The following is a 14,048-nucleotide window of genomic DNA, read 5'->3' on the forward strand; positions in this document are numbered from 1 at the left end:
GATGATATCGTCCCCCAGTTGGAAGATTAACATCAGTGCTTTTCCCAGCTGGTTCACTTTTCTTTCTAATATTTCCCACAATCACATTTGTGGCTTGGATAGTGAGAGGCTTTGAAAGCAAGAGCCTGATCCACTGCTGATTTCGTCAACATTAAAGAAAACAAATGCTAAAGCAGGAATTGGTTGTAGAAGCCCCAAATGCAGAGTCTGAAGAGGATGATATCGCCTCTCAGTTGGAAGATGAAAATCAGTGCTGTTCACAGGTGATGAACTTTCTTGTCTGAAGTTTCCCACAATCACATTTTTTGCTTGGATAGCAAGAGGCTTTGAGAGCGAGAGGCTGATCCACTGCTGATTTCCTCAACATTGGAGGAAAGAAATAGCAAAGTAGCAACTGCTTGGGGAAGCCCCGAATGCAGAGTCTGAAGAGGATGATCTCGCCTCTCAGTTGGAAGATGAAAAGCAATGCTGTTCACAGCTGATTAACTTTCCTTTCTGAAGTTTCCCCAATCACAATTGTGGCTTGGATAGCGAGAGGCTTTGAAAGCGGGAGGCTGATCCACTGCTGATTTCGTCAACATTGGAGAAAAAAATATACCATAGTACCGCTCCTTGGAGAATCCCCGAATGCAGAGTCTGAAGAGGATGACATTGCCTCTCAGTTGGACGATTAACATCAGTGCTGTTCACAGCTGATTAACTTTCCTTTCTGAATTTTCCCACAATCACAATGGTGGCTTGGAAATCTATAGTTTTACAAAGCGAGAGGCTGATCCACTGCTGATTTCATCAACATTGGAAGAAAGAAATACCCAAATAGCAACTCCTTGGAGAAGCCCCGAATGCAGAGTCTGAAGAGGATGACATCGTCTCTCAGTTGGAAGATTAACATCAGTGCTGTTCCCAGCTGATTAACTTTCCTTTCTGAAGTTTCCCACAATCACAATGGTGGCTTGGAAAGCGAGAGTTTTAGAAAGTGAGAGGCTGATCCACTGCTGATTTCGTAAACATTGGAGGAAAGAAATACTCAAGTAGCAACTCCTTGGAGAAGCCCCGAATGCAGAGTCGGAAGAGTATGACATCGCCTCTCAGTTGGAAGATCAACATCAGTGCTCTTCATAGCTGATTAACTTTCCTTTCTGAAGTTTCCCCGAATCACATTTGTGGCTCGGATAGCGAGAGGCTTAGGAAGCGGAAGGCTGATCCACTGCTGATTTCCTCAACATTGGAGGAAAGAAATAGCAAAGTAGCAACTGCTTGGAGAAGCCCCGTATGCAGAGTCTGAAGAGGATGATCTCGCCTCTCAGTTGGAAGATTAAAATCAGTGCTCTTCATAGCTGATTAACTTTCCTTTCTGAAGTTTCCCCGAATCACATTTCTGGCTTGGAAATCTAGTGATTTAGAAAGCGAGAGGTTGATCCACTGCTGATTTCCTCAACATTGGAGGAAAGAAATAGCAAAGTAGCAACTGCTTAGAGAAGCCCCGAATGCAGAGTCTGAAGAGGATGATCTCGCCTCTCAGTTGGAAGATGAAAAGCAGTGCTCTTCTTCGCCGATTAGCTTTCCTTTCTGAAGTTTCCCACAATCACATTTGTGGCTTGGAAATCTAGAGATTTAGAAAGCGAGAGGCTGATCCACTGCAGATTTCATCAACATTGGAGGAAAGAGATAGCAAAGTAGCAACTCCTTGGAGAAGCACCGAATGCAGAGTCTGAAGAGGATGACATCGTCCCTTAGTTGGTAGATTAACATCAGTGCTGTTCACAGCTGATTAACTTTCCTTTCTGAAGTTTCCCCCGAATCACATTTGTGGCTTGGATAGCGAGAGGCTTTGAAAGCGAGAGGCTGATCCACTGCTGATTTCATCAACATTGGAGGAAAGAGATACCCAAATAGCAACTCCTTGGAGAAGCCCTGAATGCAGAGTTTGAAGAGGATGACATTGTCCCTCAGTTGGAAGATTAACATCAGTGCTGTTCCCAGCTGATTAACTTTCCTTTCTGAAGTTTCCCACAATCACATTTGTGGCTTCGAAAGCTAGATTTTGGAAGCGAGAGGCTGATCCACTGCTGTTTTCCTCAACATTGTAGGAAAGAAATAGCAAAGTAGCAAGTCCTAAGAGAAGCGCCGAATGCAGAGTCTGAAGAGGATGATATCGCCTCTCAGTTGAAAGATTAACATCAGTGCTGTTCACAGCTGATTAACTTTCCTTTCTGACGTTTCCCAGAATCACATTTGTGGCTTGGATAGCGAGAGGCTTTGAGAGCGAGAGGCTGATCCACTGCTGATTTCGTCAACATTGGAGGAAAGAAATACCCAAGTAGCAACTCCTTGGAGAAGCCCCGAATGCAGAGTCTGAAGAGGATGACATTGTCCCTCAGTTGGAAGATTAACATCAGTGCTCTTCACAGCTGATTAACTTTCCTTTCTGACGTTTCCCAGAATCACATTTGTGGCTTGGATAGCGAGAGGCTTTGAGAGCGAGAGGCTGATCCACTGCTGATTTCGTCAACATTTGAGAAAAAAATATACCATAGTAGCGCTCCTTGGAGAATCCCCGAATGCAGAGTCTGAAGAGGATGACATCGCCTCTCAGTTGGAAGATTAACATCAGTGCTGTTCACAGCTGGTTCATTTTCCTTTCTGAAGTTTCCCCGAATCACCTTTGTGGCTTGGATAGCGAGAGGCTTAGCAAGCGAGAGGCTGATCCACTGCTGATTTTGTCAACATTTGAGAAAAAAATATAGCATAGTACCGCTCCTTGGAGAAGCCCCGAATGCAGAGTCTGAAGAGGATGATATCGCCTCTCAGTTGGAAGATTAACATCAGTGCTGTTCACAGCTGATTAACTTTCCTTTCTGAAGTTTCCCACAATCACAATTGTGGCTTGGAAGTCTATAGTTTTAGAAAGTGAGATGCTGATCCACTGCTGATTTCATCAACATTGGAGGAAAGAAATACCCAAATAGCAACTCCTTGGAGAAGCCCCGAATGCAGAGTCTGAAGAGGATGACATCGCCTCTCAGTTGGAAGATTTACATCAGTGCTTTTCCCAGCTGGTTCACTTTCCTTTCTAATATTTCCCAGAATCACAGTTGTGGCTTGGATAGTGAGAGGCTTTCAAAGCAAGAGCCTGATCCACTGCTGATTTTGTCAACATTAAAGAAAACAAATGCTAAAGCAGGAATTGCTTGTAGAAGCCCCAAATGCAGAGTCTGAAGAGGATGATATCGCCTCTCAGTTGGAAGATTTACATCAGTGCTGTTCACAGCTGATGAACTTTCCTTTCTGAAGTTTCCCACCATCACGTTTGTGGCTTGGATAGCAAGAGGCTTTGAGAGCGAGAGGCTGATCCACTGCTGATTTCCTCAACATTGGAGGAAAGAAATAGCAAAGTAGCAACTGCTTGGGGAAGCCCTGAATGCAGAGTCTGAAGAGGATGATCTCGCCTCTCAGTTGGAAGATGAAAAGCAATGCTGTTCACAGCTGATTAACTTTCCTTTCTGAAGTTTCCCCAATCACATTTGTGGCTTGGATAGCGAGAGGCTTTGAAAGCGAGAGGCTGTTCCACTGCTGATTTCGTCAACATTGGAGCAAAGAAATAGCAAAGTAGCAACTCCTTGGAGAAGCCCTGAATGCAGAGTCTGAAGAGGATGATATCGCGTCTGAGTTGGACGATTAACATCAGTGCTCTTCACAGCTGATTAACTTTCCTTTCTGAAGTTTCCCACAATCACAATTGTGGCTTGGAAAGCGGGAGTTTTAGAAAGTGAGATGCTGATCCACTGCTGATTTCGTCAACATTGTAGGAAAGAAATACCCAAGTAGCAACTGCTTGGAGAAGCCCCGAATGCAGAGTCGGAAGAGGATGACATTGCCTCTCAGTTGGTAGATTAAAATCAGTGCTGTTCACAGCTGATTAACTTTCCTTTCTGAAGTTTCCCCGAATCACATTTGTGCCTTGAATAGCGAGAGGCTTAGGAAGCGAGAGGCTGATCCACTGCTGATTTCATCAACATTGGAGGAAAGAAATAGCGAAGTAGCAACTCCTTGGAGAAGCCCCGAATGCAGAGTCTGAAGAGGATTATATCGCCTCTCAGTTGGTAGATCAACATCAGTGCTCTTCACAGCTGATTAACTTTCCTTTCTGAAGTTTTCCACAATCACAATTGTGGCTTGGAAAGCGAGAGTTTTAGAAAGTGAGATGCTGATCCACTGCTGATTTCGTAAACATTGGAGGAAAGAAATACTCAAGTAGCAACTCCTTGGAGAAGCCCCGAATGCAGAGTCGGAAGAGTATGACATCGCCTCTCAGTTGGAAGATCAACATCAGTGCTCTTCATAGCTGATTAACTTTCCTTTCTGAAGTTTCCCCGAATCACATTTGTGGCTCGGATAGCGAGAGGCTTAGGAAGCGGAAGGCTGATCCACTGCTGATTTCCTCAACATTGGAGGAAAGAAATAGCAAAGTAGCAACTGCTTGGAGAAGCCCCGTATGCAGAGTCTGAAGAGGATGATCTCGCCTCTCAGTTGGAAGATTAAAATCAGTGCTCTTCATAGCTGATTAACTTTCCTTTCTGAAGTTTCCCCGAATCACATTTGTGGCTTGGAAATCTAGTGATTTAGAAAGTGAGAGTTTGATCCACTGCTGATTTCCTCAACATTGGAGGAAAGAAATAGCAAAGTAGCAACTGCTTGGAGAAGCCCCGAATGCAGAGTCTGAAGAGGATGATATCACCTCTCAGTTGGAAGATGAAAAGCAGTGCTCTTCTTCGCCGATTAGCTTTCCTTTCTGAAGTTTCCCACAATCACATTTGTGGCTTGGAAATCTGGAGATTTAGAAAGCGAGAGGCTGATCCACTGCAGATTTCATCAACATTGGAGGAAAGAGATAGCAAAGTAGCAACTCCTTGGAGAAGCACCGAATGCAGAGTCTGAAGAGGATGACATCGTCCCTTAGTTGGTAGATTAACATCAGTGCTGTTCCCAGCTGATTAACTTTCCTTTCTGAAGTTTCCCCCGAATCACATTTGTGGCTTGGATAGCGAGAGGCTTTGAAAGCGAGAGGCTGATCCACTGCTGATTTCATCAACATTGGAGGAAAGAGATACCCAAATAGCAACTCCTTGGAGAAGCCCTGAATGCAGAGTCTGAAGAGGATGACCTCGCCTCTCAGTTGGAAGATTAACATCAGTGGTGTTCCCAGCTGATTAACTTTCCTTTCTGAAGTTTCCCACAATCACATTTGTGGCTTCGAAAGCTAGATTTTGGAAGCGAGAGGCTGATCCACTGCTGTTTTCCTCAACATTGTAGGAAAGAAATAGCAAAGTAGCAAGTCCTAAGAGAAGCGCCGAATGCAGAGTCTGAAGAGGATGATATCGCGTCTCATTTGGAAGATTAAAATCAGTGCTGTTCACAGCGGGTTCACTTTCCTTTCTGAAGTTTCCCCGAATCACATTTGTGGCTTGGATAGTGAGAGGCTTTGAGAGCGAGAGGCTGATCCACTGCTGATTTCCTCAACATTGGAGGAAAGAAATAGCAAAGTAGCATCTGCTTGGAGAAGCGCCGAATGCAGAGTCTGAAGAGGATGATATCGCCTCTCAGTTGAAAGATTAACATCAGTGCTGTTCACAGCTGATTAACTTTCCTTTCTGACGTTTCCCACTATCACATTTGTGGCTTGGATAGCGAGAGGCTTTGAGAGCGAGAGGCTGATCCACTGCTGATTTCCTCAACATTGGAGGAAAGAAATACCCAAGTAGCAACTCCTTGGAGAAGCCCCGAATGCAGAGTCTGAAGAGGATGACATTGTCCCTCAGTTGGAAGATTAACATCAGTGCTGTTCACAGCTGATTAACTTTCCTTTCTGACGTTTCCCAGAATCACATTTGTGGCTTGGATAGCGAGAGGCTTTGAGAGCGAGAGGCTGATCCACTGCTGATTTCGTCAACATTTGAGAAAAAAATATAGCATAGTACCGCTCCTTGGAGAATCCCCGAATGCAGAGTCTGAAGAGGATGATATTGCCTCTCAGTTGGAAGATTAAAATCAGTGCTGTTCACAGCTGGTTCATTTTCCTTTCTGAAGTTTCCCCGAATCACCTTTGTGCCTTGGATAGCGAGAGGCTTAGCAAGCGAGAGGCTGATCCACTGCTGATTTTGTCAACATTTGAGAAAAAAATATAGCATAGTACCGCTCCTTGGAGAAGCCCCGAATGCAGAGTCTGAAGAGGATGATATCGCGTCTCAGTTGGACGATTAACATCAGTGCTCTTCACAGCTGATTAACTTTCCTTTCTGAAGTTTCCCACAATCACAATTGTGGCTTGGAAATCTATAGTTTTAGAAAGTGAGATGCTGATCCACTGCTGATTTCATCAACATTGGAGGAAAGAAATACCCAAATAGCAACTCCTTGGAGAAGCCCCGAATGCAGAGTCTGAAGAGGATGACATCGCCTCTCAGTTGGAAGATTTACATCAGTGCTTTTCCCAGCTGGTTCACTTTCCTTTCTAATATTTCCCAGAATCACAGTTGTGGCTTGGATAGTGAGAGGCTTTCAAAGCAAGAGCCTGATCCACTGCTGATTTTGTCAACATTAAAGAAAACAAATGCTAAAGCAGGAATTGCTTGTAGAAGCCCCAAATGCGGAGTCTGAAGAGGATGATATCGCCTCTCAGTTGGAAGATTTACATCAGTGCTGTTCACAGCTGATGAACTTTCCTTTCTGAAGTTTCCCACCATCACGTTTGTGGCTTGGATAGCGAGAGGCTTTGAGAGCGAGAGGCTGATCCACTGCTGATTTCCTCAACATTGGAGGAAAGAAATACCCAAGTAGCAACTCCTTGGAGAAGCCCCGAATGCAGAGTCTGAAGAGGATGACATTGTCCCTCAGTTGGAAGATTAACATCAGTGCTCTTCACAGCTGATTAACTTTCCTTTCTGAAGTTTCCCACAATCACAATTGTGGCTTGGAAATCGAGAGACTTAGGAAGCGAGAGGCTGATCCACTGCTGATTTCCTCAACATTGGAGGAAAGAAATAGTAAAGTAGCAACTGCTTGGAGAAGCCCCGAATGCAGAGTCTGAAGAGGATGATATCGCCTCTCAGTTGAAAGATTAACATCAGTGCTGTTCACAGCTGATTAACTTTCCTTTCTGACGTTTCCCAGAATCACATTTGTGGCTTGGATAGCGAGAGGCTTTGAGAGCGAGAGGCTGATCCACTGCTGATTTCCTCAACATTGGAGGAAAGAAATACCCAAGTAGCAACTCCTTGGAGAAGCCCCGAATGCAGAGTCTGAAGAGGATGACATCGCCTCTCAGTTGGAAGATTAACATCAGTGCTGTTCACAGCTGATTAACTTTCCTTTCTGACGTTTCCCAGAATCACATTTGTGGCTTTGATCGCGAGAGGCTTAGCAAGCGAGAGGCTGATCCACTGCTGATTTCGTCAACATTTGAGAAAAAAATATAGCATAGTACCGCTCCTTGGAGAATCCCCGAATGCAGAGTCTGAAGAGGATGATATTGCCTCTCAGTTGGAAGATTAAAATCAGTGCTGTTCACAGCTGGTTCATTTTCCTTTCTGAAGTTTCCCCGAATCACCTTTGTGCCTTGGATAGCGAGAGGCTTAGCAAGCGAGAGGCTGATCCACTGCTGATTTTGTCAACATTTGAGAAAAAAATATAGCATAGTACCGCTCCTTGGAGAAGCCCCGAATGCAGAGTCTGAAGAGGATGATATCGCCTCTCAGTTGGAAGATTAACATCAGTGCTCTTCACAGCTGATTAACTTTCCTTTCTGAAGTTTCCCACAATCACAATTGTGGCTTGGAAATCTATAGTTTTAGAAAGTGAGATGCTGATCCACTGCTGATTTCATCAACATTGGAGGAAAGAAATACCCAAATAGCAACTCCTTGGAGAAGCCCCGAATGCAGAGTCTGAAGAGGATGACACGGCCTCTCAGTTGGAAGATTTACATCAGTGCTTTTCCCAGCTGGTTCACTTTCCTTTCTAATATTTCCCAGAATCACATTTGTGGCTTGGATAGTGAGAGGCTTTCAAAGCAAGAGCCTGATCCACTGCTGATTTTGTCAACATTAAAGAAAACAAATGCTAAAGCAGGAATTGCTTGTAGAAGCCCCAAATGCAGAGTCTGAAGAGGATGATATCGCCTCTCAGTTGGAAGATTTACATCAGTGCTGTTCACAGCTGATGAACTTTCCTTTCTGAAGTTTCCCACCATCACGTTTGTGGCTTGGATAGCAAGAGGCTTTGAGAGCGAGAGGCTGATCCACTGCTGATTTCCTCAACATTGGAGGAAAGAAATAGCAAAGTAGCAACTGCTTGGGGAAGCCCTGAATGCAGAGTCTGAAGAGGATTACATCGCCTCTCAGTTGGAAGATTAACATCAGTGCTCTTCACAGCTGATTAACTTTCCTTTCTGAAGTTTCCCCAATCACATTTGTGGCTTGGATAGCGAGAGGCTTTGAAAGCGAGAGGCTGTTCCACTGCTGATTTCGTCAACATTGGAGCAAAGAAATAGCAAAGTAGCAACTCCTTGGAGAAGCCCTGAATGCAGAGTCGGAAGAGGATGACATTGCCTCTCAGTTGGTAGATTAAAATCAGTGCTGTTCCCAGCTGATTAACTTTCCTTTCTGAAGTTTCCCCGAATCACATTTGTGCCTTGAATAGCGAGAGACTTAGGAAGCGAGAGGCTGATCCACTGCTGATTTCATCAACATTGGAGGAAAGAAATAGCGAAGTAGCAACTCCTTGGAGAAGCCCCGAATGCAGAGTCTGAAGAGGATTATATCGCCTCTCAGTTGGTAGATCAACATCAGTGCTGTTCACAGCTGATTAACTTTCCTTTCTGAAGTTTTCCACAATCACAATTGTGGCTTGGAAAGCGAGAGTTTTAGAAAGTGAGATGCTGATCCACTGCTGATTTCGTAAACATTGGAGGAAAGAAATACTCAAGTAGCAACTCCTTGGAGAAGCCCCGAATGCAGAGTCGGAAGAGTATGACATCGCCTCTCAGTTGGAAGATTAACATCAGTGCTCTTCATAGCTGATTAACTTTCCTTTCTGAAGTTTCCCGGAATCACATTTGTGGCTCGGATAGCGAGAGGCTTAGGAAGCGGAAGGCTGATCCACTGCTGATTTCCTCAACATTGGAGGAAAGAAATAGCAAAGTAGCAACTGCTTGGAGAATCCCTGAATGCAGAGTCTGAAGAGGATGATCTCGCCTCTCAGTTGGAAGATTAAAATCAGTGCTCTTCATAGCTGATTAACTTTCCTTTCTGAAGTTTCCCCGAATCACATTTGTGGCTTGGAAATCTAGTGATTTAGAAAGCGAGAGGTTGATCCACTGCTGATTTCCTCAACATTGGAGGAAAGAAATAGCAAAGTAGCAACTGCTTGGAGAAGCCCTGAATGCAGAGTCTGAAGAGGATGATCTCGCCTCTCAGTTGGAAGATGAAAAGCAGTGCTCTTCTTCGCCGATTAGCTTTCCTTTCTGAAGTTTCCCACAATCACATTTGTGGCTTGGAAATCTAGAGATTTAGAAAGCGAGAGGCTGATCCACTGCTGATTTCATCAACATTGGAGGAAAGAGATAGCAAAGTAGCAACTCCTTGGAGAAGCACCGAATGCAGAGTCTGAAGAGGATGACATCGTCCCTTAGTTGGTAGATTAACATCAGTGCTGTTCACAGCTGATTAACTTTCCTTTCTGAAGTTTCCCACAATCACATTTGTGGCTTGGATAGCGAGAGGCTTTGAAAGCGAGAGGCTGATCCACTGCTGATTTCATCAACATTGGAGGAAAGAGATACCCAAGTAGCAACTCCTTGGAGAAGCCCCGAATGCAGAGTCTGAAGAGGATGACATTGCCTCTCAGTTGGTAGATTAAAATCAGTGCTGTTCCCAGCTGATTAACTTTCCTTTCTGAAGTTTCCCCGAATCACATTTGTGCCTTGAATAGCGAGAGACTTAGGAAGCGAGAGGCTGATCCACTGCTGATTTCCTCAACATTGGAGGAAAGAAATAGCAAAGTAGCATCTGCTTGGAGAAGCCCCGAATGCAGAGTCGGAAGAGGATGACATCGTCTCTCAGTTGGAAAATTAACATCAGTGCTGTTCACAGCTGATTAACTTCCCTTTCTACAAATTTCCCACAATCACCTTTGTGGCTTGGATAGTGAGAGGCTTTGAAAGCGAGAGGCTGTTCCACTGCTGATTTCATCAACATTGGAGGACAAAACTAGCAAAGTAGCATCTCCTTGGAGAAGCCCCAAATGCAGAGTCTGAAGAGGATGACATTGTCCCTCAGTTGGAAGATTAACATCAGTGCTCTTCACAGCTGATTAACTTTCCTTTCTGACGTTTCCCAGAATCACATTTGTGGCTTGGATAGCGAGAGGCTTTGAGAGCGAGAGGCTGATCCACTGCTGATTTCGTCAACATTTGAGAAAAAAATATAGCAAAGTAGCAACTCCTTGGAGAAGCCCTGAATGCAGAGTCTGAAGAGGATGATATTGCCTCTCAGTTGGAAGATTAACATCAGTGCTGTTCACAGCTGGTTCATTTTCCTTTCTGAAGTTTCCCCGAATCACCTTTGTGCCTTGGATAGCGAGAGGCTTAGCAAGCGAGAGGCTGATCCACTGCTGATTTTGTCAACATTTGAGAAAAAAATATAGCGTAGTACCGCTCCTTGGAGAAGCCCCGAATGCAGAGTCTGAAGAGGATGATATCGCGTCTCAGTTGGACGATGAACATCAGTGCTGTTCACAGCTGATTAACTTTCCTTTCTGAAGTTTCCCACAATCACAATTGTGGCTTGGAAATCTATAGTTTTAGAAAGTGAGATGCTGATCCACTGCTGATTTCATCAACATTGGAGGAAAGAAATACCCAAATAGCAACTCCTTGGAGAAGCCCCGAATGCAGAGTCTGAAGAGGATGACATTGCCTCTCAGTTGGAAGATTTACATCAGTACTCTTCACAGCTGATTAACTTTCCTTTCTGAAGTTTCCCACAATCACATTTGTGGCTTGGATAGTGAGAGGCTTTCAAAGCAAGAGCCTGATCCACTGCTGATTTTGTCAACATTAAAGAAAACAAATGCTAAAGCAGGAATTGCTTGTAGAAGCCCCAAATGCAGAGTCTGAAGAGGATGATATCGCCTCTCAGTTGGAAGATTTACATCAGTGCTGTTCACAGCTGATGAACTTTCCTTTCTGAAGTTTCCCACAATCACAATTGTGGCTTGGATAGCGAGAGGCTTTGAGAGCGAGAGGCTGATCCACTGCTGATTTCCTCAACATTGGAGGAAAGAAATACCCAAGTAGCAACTCCTTGGAGAAGCCCCGAATGCAGAGTCTGAAGAGGATGACATTGTCCCTCAGTTGGAAGATTAACATCAGTGCTCTTCACAGCTGATTAACTTTCCTTTCTGAAGTTTCCCACAATCACAATTGTGGCTTGGAAAGCGGGAGTTTTAGAAAGTGAGATGCTGATCCACTGCTGATTTTGTCAACATTGGAGGAAAGAAATACCCCAGTAGCAACTCCTTGGAGAAGCCCCGAATGCAGAGTCTGAAGAGGATGACATTGCCTCTCAGTTGGTAGATTAAAATCAGTGCTGTTCCCAGCTGATTAACTTTCCTTTCTGAAGTTTCCCCGAATCACATTTGTGCCTTGAATAGCGAGAGACTTAGGAAGCGAGAGGCTGATCCACTGCTGATTTCCTCAACATTGGAGGAAAGAAATAGCAAAGTAGCAACTCCTTGGAGAAGCCCCGAATGCAGAGTCTGAAGAGGATGATATCGCCTCTCAGTTGAAAGATTAACATCAGTGCTGTTCAGAGCTGATTAACTTTCCTTTCTGAAGTTTCCCAGAATCACATTTGTGGCTTGGATAGCGAGAGGCTTTTAGAGCGAGAGGCTGATCCACTGCTGATTTCCTCAACATTGGAGGAAAGAAATACCCAAGTAGCAACTCCTTGGAGAAGCCCCGAATGCAGAGTCTGAAGAGGATGACATCGCCTCTCAGTTGGAAGATTAACATCAGTGCTCTTCACAGCTGTTTAACTTTCCTTTCTGACGTTTCCCAGAATCACATTTGTGGCTTGGATAGCGAGAGGCTTAGCAAGCGAGAGGCTGATCCACTGCTGATTTCGTCAACATTTGAGAAAAAAATATAGCATAGTACCGCTCCTTGGAGAATCCCCGAATGCAGAGTCTGAAGAGGATGATATTGCCTCTCAGTTGGAAGATTAACATCAGTGCTGTTCACAGCTGGTTCATTTTCCTTTCTGAAGTTTCCCCGAATCACCTTTGTGCCTTGGATAGCGAGAGGCTTAGCAAGCGAGAGGCTGATCCACTGCTGATTTTGTCAACATTTGAGAAAAAAATATAGCATAGTACCGCTCCTTGGAGAAGCCCCGAATGCAGAGTCTGAAGAGGATGATATCGCCTCTCAGTTGGAAGATTAACATCAGTGCTGTTCACAGCTGATTAACTTTCCTTTCTGAAGTTTCCCACAATCACAATTGTGGCTTGGAAATCTATAGTTTTAGAAAGTGAGATGCTGATCCACTGCTGATTTCATCAACATTGGAGGAAAGAAATACCCAAATAGCAACTCCTTGGAGAAGCCCCGAATGCAGAGTCTGAAGAGGATGACATTGCCTCTCAGTTGGAAGATTTACATCAGTGCTTTTCCCAGCTGGTTCACTTTCCTTTCTAATATTTCCCAGAATCACAGTTGTGGCTTGGATAGTGAGAGGCTTTCAAAGCAAGAGCCTGATCCACTGCTGATTTTGTCAACATTAAAGAAAACAAATGCTAAAGCAGGAATTGCTTGTAGAAGCCCCAAATGCAGAGTCTGAAGAGGATGATATCGCCTCTCAGTTGGAAGATTTACATCAGTGCTGTTCACAGCTGATGAACTTTCCTTTCTGAAGTTTCCCACCATCACGTTTGTGGCTTGGATAGCAAGAGGCTTTGAGAGCGAGAGGCTGATCCACTGCTGATTTCCTCAACATTGGAGGAAAGAAATAGCGAAGTAGCAACTGCTTGGAGAAGCCCTGAATGCAGAGTCTGAAGAGGATGATCTCGCCTCTCAGTTGGAAGATGAAAAGCAATGCTGTTCACAGCTGATTAACTTTCCTTTCTGAAGTTTCCCCAATCACATTTGTGGCTTGGATAGCGAGAGGCTTTGAAAGCGAGAGGCTGTTCCACTGCTGATTTCGTCAACATTGGAGCAAAGAAATAGCAAAGTAGCAACTCCTTGGAGAAGCCCTGAATGCAGAGTCGGAAGAGGATGACATTGCCTCTCAGTTGGTAGATTAACATCAGTGCTGTTCCCAGCTGATTAACTTTCCTTTCTGAAGTTTCCCCGAATCACATTTGTGCCTTGAATAGCGAGAGGCTTAGGAAGCGAGAGGCTGATCCACTGCTGATTTCATCAACATTGGAGGACAAAACTAGCAAAGTAGCAACTCCTTGGAGAAGCCCCGAATGCAGAGTCTGAAGAGGATTATATCGCCTCTCAGTTGGAAGGTTAACATCAACGCTGTTCACAGCTGATTAACTTTCCTTTCTGAAGTTTTCCACAATCACAATTGTGGCTTGGAAAGCGAGAGTTTTAGAAAGTGAGATGCTGATCCACTGCTGATTTCGTAAACATTGGAGGAAAGAAATACTCAAGTAGCAACTCCTTGGAGAAGCCCCGAATGCAGAGTCGGAAGAGTATGACATCGCCTCTCAGTTGGAAGATTAACATCAGTGTTTCTTCATAGCTGATTAACTTTCCTTTCTGAAGTTTCCCCGAATCACATTTGTGGCTCGGATAGCGAGAGGCTTAGGAAGCGGAAGGCTGATCCACTGCTGATTTCCTCAACATTGGAGGAAAGAAATAGCAAAGTAGCAACTGCTTGGAGAAGCCCCGTATGCAGAGTCTGAAGAGGATGATCTCGCCTCTCAGTTGGAAGATTAAAATCAGTGCTCTTCATAGCTGATTAACTTTCCTTTCTGAAGTTTCC

This window comes from Struthio camelus, chromosome 3 (assembly GCF_040807025.1).
Source record: "Struthio camelus isolate bStrCam1 chromosome 3, bStrCam1.hap1, whole genome shotgun sequence".
Lineage (NCBI taxonomy): Eukaryota > Metazoa > Chordata > Aves > Struthioniformes > Struthionidae > Struthio > Struthio camelus.